This window comes from Aotus nancymaae, unplaced genomic scaffold, assembly GCF_030222135.1.
Source record: "Aotus nancymaae isolate 86718 unplaced genomic scaffold, 86718_ANA_hifiasm-v0.15.2.pri h1tg000010l, whole genome shotgun sequence".
NCBI lineage: Eukaryota > Metazoa > Chordata > Mammalia > Primates > Aotidae > Aotus > Aotus nancymaae.
Window position 1 is genome coordinate 39081508 of NW_026988421.1, and position 17754 is coordinate 39099261.

General features: G+C 42.5%; 1 long non-coding RNA gene across 1 annotated transcript; it reads right to left on the reverse strand.

The window, feature by feature from the left end:
* Positions 1 to 11589: 11589 nt before the first annotated feature.
* On the reverse strand, positions 11590 to 17491 carry LOC110567908 (uncharacterized). Its single transcript, XR_002478243.2, has 2 exons — positions 14027 to 17491; positions 11590 to 13926 (listed from the first exon to the last, which is right to left on the reverse strand). It is a non-coding gene; the product is annotated as an uncharacterized LOC110567908 (long non-coding RNA).
* Positions 17492 to 17754: the final 263 nt, after the last annotated feature.

Below are 17754 nucleotides of genomic sequence, written 5' to 3' on the forward strand. Positions count from 1 at the left end.
TAGGTTTAAGCTGACCATAAAATACTTCCTACATTGTTTACAATGCCAATCTCCCATCATCCCCTAACCTCACATGGAAGATTGTTTCTGATGAAGTAATGGGCAATTTCCAGACCTCTGAGGCTTATTTAGGAAGCCTTGTATCCAGGGCACTAAAACTGCCAATCATTTGAACTCCTGGATAACGATGATTCTGAATCTTGTTTGATTTTTTAAAAGGTATTATTCCCTTTCAAACTTAGCCAGAAAACCAATGCAGTGCAATTTAAAATGATTCCAATAGGCTTTCTCGTCCCAGTTTCTTTGGAAGATAAGCCCTAATTAAAATGTGTTAAGAAATATTTGTCTTGAGCTTCTCAAGAGGATTCCTCATTTTTGGTTTATTTTTCACAAAAATTTACTCAAAACTCTTTTTTTATTATTAAATCCTTCATTTATAGCAGTATGAAGACTTAAGAATAGGATTATCGCCATGATCTGTGGGCATTTTACATTTTTAATGGAGACCAGGGGTTTACTCCAATCATAATTGTATAAAATGTCTTCCCAAGTTTGAATTGTGAAAGATGCCCAGGAGTGAGCCATTTTCAGTACAGCAATGCAGAGGCTCCTTTGCTGTTGTTCATAATCCATTGCATGCCCCATAGGCAGGAGCAATTTTCTTTCACAGAGCTCCTTACCTGGATATATATTTCCAATTTATTTGTTTGTTTTTGTTTTTGAGACAGTGTCTTGCTCTGTTGCCCAGGCTAGAGTGCAGTGGGGCAACCTCGGATCAGCTCACTCCAACCTCTGCCTTCCGAGTTGAAGTGATGAATGTGCTTCAGTCTCCCAAGGATATACATTTCTAATCTGCTTTATTTTATAAATTGGGGAGGCCTTTGCTTATAGTAATAAAGAAGATAATTTTCTGAAGAGTTCTGTTTTTGGTTGAACCCCTCAATACCATTGAACCCAGAATGTCTTTTCTATAGAGAACATAAACACAAGTTGTATTTGTTTGAATACTTTCAAGAGCAGTGATACTTTCTTCATATTCTCACAACCTTAGGAGTCAAGATTCCTGAATCCAAGCATATGTCTGGTACTTACCAGCTGTGTGTCCTTGTGGCAAATTGCTTAATCTCTTTTGTTTCCTCCTCTACAAAATAAGGATTATAATAGTACTGATTTCATAGAAGTGTAATAAGGATTAAGTGAAAGAACAAAGCTGGAGTGCTTAGCACACTCCACTCAGCAAAAGCTCAACAAATGTTAGCTATTGTTATTTCCACTGTATTGGGCTTTTTATGCAAATCCATGGAATTTTTAGAGACAGAAGTTCAGAGAAATTCCATAGTTACAGAGAACCACCACCAAATCTTTCAAACCTTTGCTCCCAGAAATACTCATATTTCTATTAAGGCCTTGATGTTTTGCCAGCTAACTTACTGTTGTTTCCTACCACTGGTATCCCACAAATGATACCATTCCCTTTTCCATTTCTTGTAACCAAATATGGCTAAAGCTCTCCAATAGAAAGCTAGGAAGGAGGGGTGAAAGGGAACCAGAGCAAAATTAACTAAACATTCTGTCCCTTTTCCAAGTATTTCTGGCAACTTGAGGCTAGTGTTAATACTAGTTAAACTGAGTGTTTTCAAAAAAGATACAAGTAAATGCCTATCTTCACACAGAATTGACATTTTCATCTCAGTAGGCTATATATATAATGCACTGTGACATTAGGGTGAACTGTTGGTACTCTCCCAAGATAGCCTTTATGTTGAAAGAGGCTGTGGAGTTATTGAATTGCCTCTTTTATCTGCATAGATTTCCAGGCAAGATACACCCTGGGTGTGGATAGAAATACTCTTAGTCAGGGGGTGGAGAGCAAGTCTTTGTATGACTACAGCAGTTAAATGCACCAACTGATATCACTAACAATAACGAATAAGCACTCTGAGAAAATTACCCCAAAGAGTACACAGATACGTGACAGGGCTTATGTCACATGACCCAGCGGGTTGTCAAGCCCTGGGGCAGCCATTCCAGTTGAAGAAACCAATGGTAACCTGTACGTTTTATATATTCATGTTTCTCAGGCAATGGACCATGTTGTCCATTTTTAGTATAATGAGATTAATTAACCATTTGTCATTTCACATATATCTATCTTCTTGAAAATTCTTTGTAAAGAGATGTCCAAGACTAAATGTGATTTTCCTTCTGGAATCCTTTTCCAATAGATGCTCTGCTTTTCCCTTGCTAGATAACATTTTGAGAAAGCAATGGAATTGTTGGCTGTGACCTGTGGAAACTTCTAGATTTATTGTTAGAAGGCAAGTCAAAGCACATAATAAATGGCATTAACTATAATTGTGCAGTGAACATGCGCAAGGTGTAAGTTGCATGAGTGACTTATGTTAGTGAGTTTGAGTAACTGAGTAGATGTAACGCATTCTCTTCATCCTTATTTATTTTTCTGCAGGGACATCCTCCGTGTTGTAAATTTTACAAGGGAGCCCCCATCTCTTCTGGAGGCCTACAGATTTCCAGTTCTGCTGTGATTGAGCAGGTGACTTTAATTCTGGGGTGCAACATTAGAAAGCCCTCTGTTGCCACATAGTTAAACCTCCTTCTCCAACCAGAATGCTCCTTTAGGGCTTTATCTGTGTTATTTCTTAGTCTCTTTCTTAACTGATTCTGAACTTTGACAGAGAAAAAGAGAGTGGTACTTACCCTTTAAATCCCTGATCTTTATCATTTATTGAGTAACTACTATGTGCCAGACTCTCTGATCACATCATCTCATTTAATCTTCACTATGCCTATGAGTTTGACATTGTTATCCCCGTTTTGCAGAAGATTTGAGGCCAGGGACATTCAGTGAATATCAATAAGGGGTGGAGCTGAGATTTAAGTGCACAGTCTTCTGATTCCAAAATTCATCCTCTGTCTACTTTGCAGCGGTTTCCAAACAGTTTCTACAAATAAAAGATTTCAAATCCAACATGAGAAACAGGAAACAGATAAGATGTTTTGGTTGTTGTGTGGGTGGGGTCTCAGAGTTCCACTCATCTCATTCCCCCACCCTTCCTTCTCTGTGGCAACCCTGAGTTGTGTCTCTATGTCTTTTCTAAGCATAGTTTGCAAGCCACTGCTTTTCTGGATTTCCAAGGGATCTTTGCAACAACATCACTCAAGCAGGGGGCTTCCAAGAATTGGGGTACAGTTCTCAGTTCTCAGTTCCAAGAATAGCCAGAGGTATACTGAGACAAAGTCACTCCCAATAACCAGATCCTTGCCTGTGTGTGCTTAGACCTTAGCTATCCTGGTCCTGGCCTGCCAGGCTGTGAGGAAAGACAAGATGTGATGCAGCTCAGCTCTTTGAAGGACCCCCAAGGTCAGGCCAATCCTTCCCACATGTGGGGAGTGCTGAGGGCTGAACAGAAAAGAGTAGGGTCTGCAAGGAAGGACACAGCCTCTAGAAGCTCTTCCTTACATTGGAGGACAGCCACACGTGGATGGGGCACGTTTCCAATGGAAAGGAGTGCAAAGCAAGGAAGAACAAATGGTTACATGTACAATTCTTTCCTTTTGTGCAAGTGAAAGGTCTAATTTACAAATCCTACAAACCCTACTGACTGTGGAAAGATTTGGCCATATGGTAAGGTTTTCTACTGTTGCCTTGGCTGGAGAATATTTGTAGTTTAGACTAATTGTCAGAGATTAGTCACGGGGATGTACGAGATGAAGTCAGCCTTGCTCCCCTACATAGGGGCAGAGCTAGCTTCAATCACAAGATGTTTCTGTGAATGTTTTTCCCCTCATTTCCTCTTAGAGCAGAATAATTTCTGAGCCTTTCTAGTAAGCAAGTCTTTGTTCAGTAACTAAGAACATCTCTTTGTAGAAGCCTCTAATAATTATGCTTATGACGCTCATCTTAACAGGTGTTACATTGCTTGCCTTAATTAAGCAGAGACTGCTTTCATTCCAGAAGCCTTTTATGATTTTAATTTACATTCTGATGGATTCTACATGTGCAGGCTCTGAAGATTTTTTGTTTTTCCTGAGACAGAGTCTTGCTCTTGTTGTCCAGGCTAGAGGGCAATAGCGTGATCTCAGCTTACTGCAACCTCTGCCTCCCAGGTTCAAGCGATTCTCTTGTCTCAGCCTTCTAAGTAGCTAGGATTACTGGCATGCACCACCATGCCCAGGTAATTTTGTATATTTAGTAGAGACAGGGTTTCACCAGGTTGGTCAGGCTGGTCATGAACTCCTGACCTCAGGTGATCCACCTGCCTCAGCCTCCCAAAGTGCTGGGATTACAGGCATGAGCCACCACACCCAGCCTGTTTTTATTTATGGAATAAGACGATCACTGATGAATGCTCGTATGCCTGTATGTCTTTGTATATGCTTGGTCTGAAAATTAACAAAGGGTTCAACAGTAGAGAATACTCCATTCAAGAGTGGACAAGAAAAAATCAGGGGTTTTCTACAGTGGTAATGCCCAGAGGCAATTGGTACAGTTATTATTAATGTGTAGCGAATATCCCCATTATTTAGCAGCTTACAACAATTATTGTATTTTGAGAGTCAGGTTTAGAAATAGTTTGGCAGTTCTCACTGTCTCTCATGTGGTTGGGGTCAGATATTGGCTGGGGTTGCAGTCATCAGAAGGTTTGACTGAGCCAGATGTCCAACATGGCTCATGCACAGGGCTGGTAGTTGACACTGGCTTTTTAAAATTATTATTTTAATTTTTTATAGAGATAGGGTCCTGCCATGTTGACCAGGTCAGTCTTAAACTCTTGACCTGAAGCGATACTGCCATGCTGGCCTCCCAAAGCACTAGGACCACAGTGTGTGAGCCACTGTGCCCAATACTGGCTACAGACTGGGAGCTCAGCTGGGGCTGTTGACCAGAGGCCCACAGACACACGGCACCTCCAGCACAGCAATCCCAGGACAGCCCGAGTTCTTATGTGGTGGCAGGGGCAGGCTCTCCTAAAATGAGCACCCTAAGAGAATCGGGTAGAAGGAAGATGGCCTTTTCTGACAGCCTCAGAAGTTATGCCACACCACTTCCATTGCATTCTATTGGCTACACCTGAGTCACAAGATAGGCCAGGAGTCAAGGGGAACAAATATAGTTGCCCTATCTCTATGAGAAGCATATCAAAGAATTTCACTTACTATGTGCATTCTCCCAGATGACTGAGCCCAGAGATAAGATTTTTCCCCTTTGCTGATTTTATAGCTAAATACTAAGTTTCTCCTATCTTTTCCCTTCTTTGTCCAGTACTGAAGAAAGGAACTTTATCCAGTTTTTATTTTTTACCTTTAAATTCTCAGTTAAAGAGAAGAAAAAAAATGCATCTCTGCTGTGTATTCATTGGTTTGACAAATGTGTGTTGTGTGTAAATGGGTGTCTGCCTCCTAACAAACTCATGACGTAGCACAGCAAGACAGAGAGCTGTGTGTTTTCAGTAATTCTATGTCCGTGCATGTGCAACTTGCAATAATAGTGACTATATGAGTGCTAAGAACAATGCTATGGGAACTGGAAGGCAGTGATTATTTCTGAGATTGGAGGAAGGAGAAAGGAGAGGCAGCTTTTAAGGAGCGTCATCGGGGTCAATCATTGCAGTATTTTGGGGCTGATCTCACAGATAACTGGCTTAGAATCAGGTATTTGTAGTGGGGAAGAAAAGTATAGAAAAAGATTTATCCTGGAATTTTTAACTTTCTGCCTTGTGCCTAGAGCTCTGCCTGGGAGAAAGTGGATATTAATAAATGCTATTTGGCAAGAAAAGCAAGACTCAAAGTCTAATGAAACTATAAACTTTTTCAAAATTATAAAAATCTGGCCTCCCCATGTCTTCGTTGTTGGTAAATTGCAAATAACTTAATGTGAGCAGCAAAATATTCAAAGCCAAGGCTGTCCAACTGCTCAGTGGCCATGTCGTTTTTCATGTATTAATCTAGGCAGTAAGTAGTTATTGAGCACTGGCCACGGGTCAGGAATGTACTAAACACAGGGATAAATTGGTGAACGTGATATATTACATCAACCTTGGTTTGGAACATGGTTCTGTTTTGTTCAACTATGCTGAACTTGTATAAAGGGAATTGATTAACATTCAACTCAAAACTAAACAGGACTACTCCTTTCTGAAAGGGAAGTTTATATGGCTTCGATATCATCAAACCTACGCATAATGAGAATTACACCATCAGAACCACCTAGTGAGGCCCCACATGCTGGTATTAGTGCAGCATGTTGCCAGATTAGAATTTTGACGTTGAATGAGAGTGCAGAGATCAGAAGGATCAATGGTTCATCCTTCCTAATATTTCCCCCCATTGCGTTAGAGGAAAATCAATTGGCTGTTAATGGAACATTGAAGACAAACTTCTGCCTTAAAACAAACTTTAACTGTCACTGTCCCTAGTGAACAGAACTTCATATTATGTTTTCTAAAAGTTAAAAATCTTAATGAACAAAGATATTCTCTCTCTTTTTTTTTTTTTTTTTTTTTGAGATAAAGTCTCACTCTGTCACCCAGGCTGGAGTGCAGTGGTGTAGTTTCAGCTCACTGCAACCTCTGCCTCCCAGGTTCAAATGATTTTTCTGCCTCAGCCTCCTGAGTAGTTGGATTACAGGCGTGTGCCACCATGCCCGGCTAATTTTTGTATTTTTAGTAGAGATGGGGTTCACCGTGTTGGCCAGGCTGGTCTCAAACCCCTGAGCTCAGATAATGTGCCTGCCTCGGCCTCCCAAAGTGCTAGGATTACAGGCATGAGCCACTACACCTGGCTAGACAAAGACAGATTCAATGCTATATTCCCTTTAGTTCTTCTCATCAAAATGATATGATCCTCCCCTTGTGTAAGCAGTATATCTCAATCTATTTTCAGATTTATATTTTATATTGTTTGCTGTGATTCATCTTGTTTTCAAAATACATATCCAAATCTCTTTTTAAAAGTGTGTTTACTTATGAGGAAAAGAGACTCCCTTCCCTGTAGATCCTAAAACAATTTATGGAATGGTGGTAAATGCAGAGGGAAACTGGAGTTTACTCATGTATAAAATAGACAAAATGTGTAACTGGGGTGTGATAGTTCCTGACTTCAGCTGGTGGTCAACTCCTTCATTTCTCTCTAAATGTAGCTCTTATGTATTTTATAACAGTAAAAGCCATATTTCAAAATTTCCAAGTCTAGCCTTTTGGTCGTTTTTGTCACAAGTTGGACTTTGGGACTCTGATCTTGTGCCTACAGACACTGTAGGGTTAGAGGGAGCGGCAGGAAAATTGGGGATATTGGCACATGCTGGTTATTCCTTGAAGCCTTCAAGCAAAGGATAGTCTAAGAGGCAAATTTAGATGAAAAGCGACATGCCTGAATGCAGAAAGGGAAGACAGTCGAATTTTGCTAATACAGATCTTTCTGCCCGTAACCTAGAATGTAAATTGATTTAAAGGCCATAGTTTGGAGATTTTCAAGCTTGCAGATCCCAATTTTGTACAAAATTGATGCCCTTCTCCTACTCATCTCCCAAAAGGTAGAGAAAAAAGAAATTTCTCATGAGGTAAGATGATAGAATTGGGACAAAAGCAAATCTGACTCCCCTTAATATCTCTCACCACACATCCTTTGTAAGACAGGAAGCACCATCTAGCTCAGGTGCACCCAGGAGGGCTGGGATCACAGGTGGCATCACCCCTCCCCCGTCTCACACCCTCTTTCACCACATGGCTTTTGTTATCAGTTGCCTCAATGTGGAGGCCTTTAAACTTTGTGCTTGAAGGTGTAAAGATCACAGAGACACGTGGTGACGAGGAGGCATTGTGGCTCTCGCAGACCTCATTCCGACAAGATCACTGGCCATTATCAGTGCCTGGAACTGACCAGAAGTGAATTTCAAACTGATAAAAGTCTGGAACCATTCAAGCCCTATAGTCCTGAGGTCATAGACCTCAAGCCCTACAGTCCTGAGGTCTGTATCTGCTGGAAGCGAGCTGTTAAATCCCGGCAGCATCCAGGAGGGCATCTTCTTCAAGATTCACCCCAGAAATGGCCATTGAAGACAATGGGCAAGGGAGGCTCCAGTGGAGTGGAACCAGGGATGTCCAGGGGACTGACAGAGCAACTCACTCGATCCCTGGGTCATGGAACTAGTATTTGCTATTCATGTCCTTCAGGAAATACCATGTGCTACGGATCAGTGATGACAGTCACTTTCCTGAATGAAAGGTTTTATTGGGTTTATCTTATTTTTTCTTGTTCTGAATGAAAAGTTTTTTTGGGTTTATCTTGCTTTTCCTGATAAGACATTAGGTTCTTTTCACTCATCGAAGGACTATGTGCATTTTGTGGAAGTCTGAGCATTTTTTGAACAATGTATGGAAGCCAGGAAGTCAAAGAGGTAGACTGTGGAAGATGATGGTTGGGTAGTTGTTAGCCCAATAATCTTTCTCCCTGTCTGCCTTGCCAGAAGAACCATTGTTTTATTTGAAAGGCACTCGGGCAAGGGTACTGTATTTCACATTTTAGGAATAAACACTGTTGTTATATGCCAAGTATGGTAATCTCATTTCCTTTGCCAGTAGTTGATTTTTCCAACGGACCTGGATGTAATTCTGGCTGATAAGAAGTGGTACGTTTCTAAGGAAAGTTTCTACAGAGAGAGAGAGAGAGAGAGAGAGAGAGAGAGAGAAGACACAGTATCTTTTGCTGTTGGAAACTGTTATTTCTGGATGTGATTCATGGCATGGCCTCAGTCTAATTGGATGGCCAGGCTCTCCTTAGGTCAGTCTGATATAGAAAGAATTCAGGTTCTTGTCCATGTTAGCCCAGCTCCATACTTCTTGTGATGAAAAATAATAAATTTTCCATATTTGTTAACCCAATTCGTTAAGTTGAATTGGGGTTCTTGATTTGCATTCTGATGCTTATGGAGGATAAAGAAGAAAAATTACAGGTGTTGATGGAATTTATATTCAGAGTCTGTATCTCAAGGCAAGTCAAGAAAGGTCTACTAGGACAGCCTTGTGGATAAATTACTATTTGCTTGCTTGGTAAAAATTAGAATAGTATTGTTTTCCAAAAATTATGTAGACATTGCATTAAGGCATTATTTGTCTTTAGGGTCATTGAATGCTGTTTACTGAAATAAACAATATGCGGTCTGATTAGGTTTTTTGAAAGGGTGGAAGTGGAAGTCAGGGAGGTGTGGCAATCGAGAACACTGGGTCTCAAACTGCAGCATGTATCTGAATCACCTGGAAGTCTTGTTAAAACAGATTCCTGGGTTCCACCCTCATAGGTCCATGGCAGGCCTGAGAGTCTGAACTTCTAACAAGTTCCCAGGTAATACTGATGTTGCTGGCTTGGGACCACACGTTGAAAACCGCAGAGCTCTGAGAGTGGCCTTTCTCAAGTCTGGCTACCCATTAAAAATCACCTGGTAGCCCCCTCACCACTGCCCTTGCAGAGACCAACTAAATCAGAATCTCTGGGGAGTGGGTCTCAGGTGATGGCTCAGCTCCACAGGTGATTCCAATATGCATCCAGGGGCCATAATTAGTGCCTTGCATCAACAAGACAAATTTAAAAATTACAGGGCAGAGAGAAGGCCCTTGGAGAGAGCCTTAGACACATGAAGTATATGCTAAATTTTCATATGTCAGTCGGTTTGATTAGTACTGACTGCCAAATAGCAAAAGAAGCCCCCACAGATACAGGGGGTGGGGGAAGTCTCAGTACTTTTAAAATTTGTGAAGGGATCCCAAGAGCAAGTGTGAGAAGCAGCATTATTAACTGTTTGGTGAATAATAGTACCATCAGGAAGTGCCAGACTTGGGAGTGAACTCGGGTACCCTCCAGCCCAGCTCCTCATTTTACAGATGAGAAAACTGAGGCTCAGATCTCTAGCGGTTTGCAGGCAGGTCACCCAAGGGGCAATGACAGAGCCAGCCTTGGCCTCCGATGGCAGCTTCTGTACTTCCTGATTCCCACCCCTGGGATTGAGACGGGGGCAACGCACGATACTTTCCCACAGGTGTTCCTACATTACCAGGAGATGCTGGGAACAGCTTTCTGTGGCTCATTCTTGCATAGAAAGAAGGCAGATCCCCCTAATGGTTTTGGAATCTCGCCCCTTATGTTCACTGTGCTCACACAAAGCTCTTCTTTTTAGAAGCAGTTCTTTTCGTAGAACATTTCAAATGTAACAAATGCACATCCATCAGCGTGGAGCGGCAATCAGCTCCCTATTCTTTCCAGCCGGTGACCCAGGGCCTCTGCGCCCTGGAAACGCTCCACGGGGACACTGCGCCGTGCCAGGGAAGCTGGCCTCCACACAACCCGCTGTAAACAGCTTTGCAGAGATCTTCCTCTGGAGGGCACAGATCCCTGGGATTGCTAGGCTGAGGTTTCTCATTCTTTCCGAAGTAAAGGAGACTGGCAAAGTTAAAGCAGGAATGAAAGAGCTTTAATCTTGTGAGGCGGAGGTGCTTATCTCAGCTGGGGTTAATAGGGAGGACATTCAAGCACTGGGAATGGTTCACTCCTCGTTCTTGCATGCCCCAGCCCTGAAAGCAGTGGGTTGCACTCTCCTTACCCTCCAGGTGGATCGGCTTCCTACTGCCCGCCACCAGAAGGCAAAGAACCACTGCGGGCTGATGGCGCCCTCTGGAGGCTCTGATGGGGAACTGTGTGCGTCAATTTTGCAGCCAGGGCTGCCTTCCCCTACCCCGCTTTCCAGAGGTCTCCTGCCCAGGTCGGGCTTCTCAGGGTCTCTTCCCCAGTACATTACACACACTCCTTCCTATGTGTGCGTGCATAGATAGCAAAGCAACCAGAGGCATGCATACCCTACTTTAACCCCCCGGTTCATCTCAAGTCTTATCTGTCAGTTAATTCAGGGAAAAAAACAATTCCACCTTCCTCTTTTTATTCCATTTGTGTTGCCCAGAGTTTAATCACATCTGACAAGACTCACAGGGGTGTTAGTGAAAGAACTCTACCAAAAGAAAGAAACACCACCTGCATTGAAGTAAAACTGAGTGCAGTCAACAGCTGTAATCCTGTAGGGCCTGGCCCGAGTGCCAGGCTCCCAGGTAGAGGAAACCACCATCCCAGTTTGCAGAGGACTGGTGGAACTCCTAGGTCATGAGATTGTTAAGTGCTAAAACTGGGACATTCCCATTAAAACTGTGGCAGTTGGTCACCCTACTTCAAGGACTTGGTGGTCCAGAGGTTTCGTCCTCCCGGGAGATTCAGTTGGGAGAAATGAAAGAACTCTAAGTGGGAAAGGAAAAATGAAAGTAAGTTAAATAGCTCTTACAAGTTACCGCATTTCGGGAGCACCCATGCTCACATAGACATGTAGGCAGGTGTATAGAGCACACTGATTTGGATTTAATGCTGGATAAGTATTGATTTCATTTTTGAAGCATTCATACTAACAATGTCACTTAAATAAAAGCAATCCCAAATTTTTGTCAAAGAAACATTAATAATTTTCATTTATGCCTGTTTATGTAGTTTCTTATTACTCGTTAAAAAGCTTACGCATCTCATAAAAGCTAAAAAGTAATAGCTACTTTTAACATTTATTTTTGATGTTTATGGGTACATAGTTGGTGTATATATGTATGGGGTATATGAGATATTTTGCTACAGGCATACAATGCATTATAATCACATCAGGGTAAATGACGTATCTGTCACCTCAAACATTTATCGTTTCTTTGTGTTACAAACATTCCAATTATTCTCTTTTAGTTATTTTAAAATGTGCAATAAATTACCGTTGACTGTAGTCACCCTATTGTGCTATCAAACATTGTATCTGATTCATTCTAACTATATTTTTGTACCCATTAACCATCCACAATGTCCTCCCCTCCCTACCACCCCTCCCAGCCTATGTTAGCCATCATCATTCTGCTCTCTATCTCCATGACTTCAACTGTTTTAGCTTTTAGTTCCCGCAAATGAGTGAGAACATGCAAAATTTGTCTTTCTGTGAATGGCTACTTTTTAATGAGCACTTGACTACTCATAACTGCACCAACTTTTTATTATACACAATTGATGCATGAGGAAACTGAGCCTTGGAGAGGCAGGTGACTTGCCCAAAGAAAGGGCAGAGAAATATTTACATTCAGGTCTCTGACCACAAAGCCTGTGATCTAAACCACACATATGTGATTTGTTTTGTATATGGTCTCTTCCCTTATATAAATAACACATTGCTTAACATTTTATAAGCATCTCTCTCCACTGCCATCCAAATAGTCTTTCCAGTCTGCTGTTAACCACCCCACCCCTCCACTCCAGTTTCTTTCCTGTGGCTTAGAATTTTGTTTTCTGATAAAGTGCTAGTGTCCCCTGTAAGTTTCCCAGTTGACCAGGGGAGATCGGACTTGAGCTGCAGTCACACCTGGAGTTGAGTTCTATGGGGGAACGTTGGCGAGAAGCCACAAGCCTTAGCTGGCAATCACTGGACAGGGAAATGATTTACTGAGAAAGAAACCCAAGGCACCTAAACAGCATTTGGAGTAAACCATAGATTTTGTCCTTTCTGAGTTCACCTTTTATCTGCTTATGTATGTTACTTCTTGATACAGGGAACAAATTTGATGATATGGAACAGAATGAAGCTAAAAGTGAAAGTTTCTCATTACTTTCTCCTCACCTCAAACCACATGCTTCATTTTAGTTTTCTGTAAATATTACCTTTAAAGTAAACTTCAATCACAACATTTTCTACTTATTAAACTTACTCTTATACATTTATTTTAAAAAATTATTAAACTTTCACCCACAATGCATGAGATCACATTATGCTGCCATCACAAGTTAAAGGAAAAATGACAGATTTCTCTTTTACAAATAAAGATTACAGATAAAAAAGAATCATTGATTGAGTTGGAAATTCTTTAGGCTATTTGCATTTTATTTCCATTAGCCTCTAGCAGTTGAATTCACAAATGACATTTTTCTGTGGCTTTGTGCAGGGATCAAGTGTACCTGCGTTCTTCCATTGAGCATTCATTGAGTGTCTTTCTGGTTGGCCATGTCCAGGCTATGACCCCTCCAGCAGCCTGTTGATACGGTAAAGAAAAAACCAACAATAAAAAAGAAAAAAGAAAAGAAAAAAACAAAAGCACAGAAGTAATAGATTATGTAACTGTAACATGCAAGAAATGAAGATTCTCAAACCCAGAACCATTTTGTCCAGGTGATATGACTGACATCTCCCTCTTTTCTCTTCCTTGTTTGTCCACAACATGAAAACCCCTAAGTTCTGAGATCTTTTGACCTGACCAGTTTCTCTCTCTGCATCATGGTCCCCAAAATCTAGAATTTCATTCTTGAAGAAAAGGCAAGACAGCCCACGGGTCTTTGAGATCATGCGCATTCTTTCATGGCTGTATGTTGTTTCTGCAGTAAAGCAAAGGGAAAGTTAAAGAGAAGCAGTAACCACAGAATACAATTCAGTGCATATTTTTGCAGGTCTTTTGCTAAGCTATAATCTATTATAGTTTCGTGGTTTTGTTGGACTCTTCTAACTGGTTGAACCATCTAGTGGTTAAACAGTTGTGACCTTTCAATGATTGGACAGACAACACACGCTTTTGTTCCTTGTTTGTAACTTAATATGTTCTTTTTTAGCTCTTACTTTTTGAAGGGATTAACTTTGAACCAATATCAAGGTTTCTCTTTTAAAACAACCCATTCTTTGTTACTTGAAGCTTTATCACTTAACAACTTTGTTTTTCACATTTGTGTGTAGGAGGCCTTATGAGTTTTCAACCTGTTTATAATGGAAACCAATAATTCGGGGAAGAGATCAACCTTAATTCAAGGCCCACCATGTGGAGGCAGAGAATTTCACTCCTCAGCACCCAATCACGTCACCAAAACCTGGAGGGGTTGGAGAGAGAGATAGGAAAGATAGATTTTTTTCAAAATGAAATTTTCTTTTAAAAAAAATTGATCTGTCACTCAAAAAAATGCATTGCACCTTTCCTGTGTTCCAAGCTCTGTTCTAAGCACAGTGGAGATGACAGTGAGAAAAGGTGGACAAAGCTCCTGCTTGTATGTAGTTTATATCCTAGAGAGGAGAGACAGATCATAAGCAAGTAAATCACTTATATTACTGGAGTTTTTAAGCTAGAAACATAATGTACTTTGACCATAAATTTGGATAATATAGAGGAGTATAAAGCAAGAAGTAATGGTGACCTTCCCAAGCTCCCTCCAAGTCCTTCCTCAAAGCTAGCCATTATTGCAATTTAATGTGTACCCTCCTGGATTTCTACCATGTGTATGCAAATATACATGTTTCTTGTGGGGGAGGGATCATAATGTACATATTACATGGCAGCTTGCCTTTCTCCTCCTTGGCAAGGTATTAGATACAGCGCTCATCATCAGAACAGAGATGCACTACCCTCTGCGAGGTCATAGTGTGAATTTATGAATCCATTCCTCCATTGGCAGGCATCTGGTTTCCATTTTCTTGTCATTACAAACACTGCTGCTGTGGACACTCTGTGTATTATGTCATCTGTAATGACAGTAGTATTCCTAGGAGCTAGAATCCTTCAGCTGAAATATCTGGGTCAAAGGGGGCATGCACATTAGACTGATTTTGCTGCTGATGAAGGCATTTTAAAAACACATAGGAGGGAAAAAAGAAGAGATGAGGAGTCATAAAAACAAAATATCAGGAAAAGCAGCTCTTAGTGAAGAGTGCAGGCAGAGCAGGATAGGAGCAGAACTGACCACAGAATGTAATTATATCATCTCTTTGCCAGCCTCTCATGAATTTCCCATAAATTCCATAGCCGGACAAAGTTATTTCATCTGAGCTCCACAAAAATACATGTGAATGGTTCTCATTTGCTACTATTTGCTTTAACTCATACTATGTTTTATGAAAACCCAGTAAGTGTTAGTCAAATTCAAGCCATAAAATATATATTGAATTTATCCTTAGATTACATTGTTTTTATTTAATTCAGTCAGTAAATATTCCTGGAGTGCCTGATATGTGTCAGACACTGTGCTCAGTCCTAGAGATTCAGCAGTGAATCCAGCAGACACCATCAAACTCAAAAGCCTAGCATGGGAGACAGTTATTAATCCAATCCCGGAGCATAAAGTTGCCAGTGTCACATGCTAAGAAGATATCTGATATTTACAAGAGCCTCTGATGGACGATCAATTGTGAAGGCCAGGAAAGTTTTCTCTGAAGAAAGGTCTCCTGAGTTGAATTGGAAAAGGTTTGCTTATTAGGTAATGATGTGTAGGCTAAGACAGGAAGAGTTGCTTGGATTTACTTAGTTACGTCGATTAAGAGGGAGGTAGTGGGGACATGATCAAAGCCTCAGCACTGGGGTAAAATTGGCAAGGATGGGATGGAAGAAAGCCAGGTGGGTCTGGATGGAACATGTAGTTCACGACTAAGCATGAGACTTTGCTGAACAATGTCAGCTTCACTGGAGAAGCTGATGAGGACAATGGGATCCTTAAAGAACCTGACACTAGCACAATATCCAGCACATAGTAGGAGCTTTAAAAAGATTGATTAGGTCAGGCATGGTAGCTCACGCCTGTAATTCCAACACTGGGAGGCCGAGGCGGGTGGATCACGAGGTCAAGAGATTGAGACCACCCTGGCTAACAGGGTGAAACCCTGTCTCTATTAAAAATACAAAAAATTAGCTGAGTGTGGTGGCACGCGCCTGTAGTTCCAGCTACTGGGGAGGCTGAGACAGGAGAATCACTTGAACTTGGGAGGTGGAGGTTGCAGTGAGCTGGGATTGTGCCACTGCACTCCAGCCTCGGTGACAGAGTGAGACTTCATCTCAAAAAAAAAAAAAAAAAAAAGATTGATTAAAGGCATAAAGGAATGATAGCTCATGACTAATTAAGCCTGAGCATTGAGCAACCATGCAGATACATCACTGAATTTGCAGGGCTTAAAGCAAGTGTACAAATGAAGCCCACATAGCATGTGCCTAAATAATTTAAAGTTATATATAATGACACATTCACAGCCATCCTCTGTTCTTACCCAGGGCCCTGCAGTGTGATCCCCAGAGAATGACATTGGTGTTCTTCCCCTGGGCAGTTCTGCTGCCTGTCAACTTGACTGATTTCATGGCCCTGTCAAGACAGGTGTGGCGGAAGCTGGCCCAGGCTCCCAGGTTACCTGGACCCACCTGGGCCCACTGGACCTGGGATGGAGACTGACTTGTCAAGTTGCCCAGGAAGCCGGGTCTCCTGAAACTACATCATCCAAGCAGAGGTGAAGTAGAAGGCACAGTGATCTGTCTGCCTGGATGTCCATCTGGGGTGATTTGGGGTATGTGACTTTAACCAAACAGCAGCCCTTCTCCATTTCCCAGGGCAAAACCCATCATCCCTCACTTCCCCTCCCTACCTGGGAGGCCCAATTGGATGGCATATCCTCTCGCCCCAGTCTAGGGGTGGTGTTGATACTGCAACTGTTTCTGGATTGATAATAGAAGCTTTGAGTTTGGAGTGTAGGAGAATTACTGCTCATATTATTCACTCAGGTGTTTCCTTTCTCTGGAGACCTCCCATGGACCAGGCCCCATGCTGGGGGCTGGGACATGGGGTTAAACACCAAGGCCTGGCCTGTGTGCTCAGGTGGCTTGCACCTTGGCTGGGATGACAGATTCTACACAAGCAGTTGCAATTCCCTTCACGAGAAGGGAAGTCCAGGGTGAAGAAGAGGGGCATGGCCACAGGCTAGTCTAGTGAGTGGCCGACCTATGAATGAAGCCCACCTTGGTCTGACTCCTGGATCCTTTCTCATCTCCCCAGCACCGTACTGTTCAACCCAGAGCTCTGGGGCCGCCTTGGAAGGGAACCCCAGTGGCAGCTCCTGGATGCCCCTCAGTGAGCACATCTTTAAGAATCAGAGACACCATCCTCAGGCTCTTTCCACCTCACTTCTGGGTCAGCCCAAAGGGAAAACTTCCCAGAACACAACCTGCCCCTTCAGCAAGGGATCTCCAAACGCTTCCGTGTGGGGAGCTTGAGAAATGGAGGGTGTTTGATGCCAGCAGGCAGCACTGAGCAGCCCAGAGCAGCTGGTACCGACTCCATAGTCAGGGGCAGAGCCTTCCGCATTTAGATCAGCAGCAGATTTGGCCTGAGGTGCGTCAGACAGAGCTTCACTGTCCCTCTCTACAGTCCAACCCTTGGCTCTCAGGGGTGGCTGTTCTGAAAGAGCCTGGACTGGACACAGTAAAGAAGGTCATGGGTGGCTCTCTCTTCATCTGCTTTTGCCATCAGGAGCTGAAATATACTTGAAGGGCTGTGTGCCCTCTTGCTTCTGGATGAGGTAACTATAGAGAGAGCTGTGTTTTCCTGGGAGCCTGGACAACCTCTGTTCCTCTGGCCATGAAGGTAGAAGAAATGCAGAGGGAGAGTCTGCTCAGACCTAGTGATAATAAAGTGCCCAGGTGCTCTGGTTGCCTGGGTGGCTGGGACTCTCCTTCCAGTTTTCAAAGATATAGTCCAGGAACGAAGGAGGGAAAACTTAGGCAGAGGCTTTCTGTGGAGTGAGCTGCACTGTGAACACCGTTCCTCTGGGTAGAGGGGTGGAGGGTGCAGTTCCCTTCTCCCAAACCAGTGGGAGCGGGGCTTCAGCAGCACCTTAGGAAGGCTTGACAAGTGTGACTGCAGTTAAGGGATGCCTTGCCTGGAGTCCCC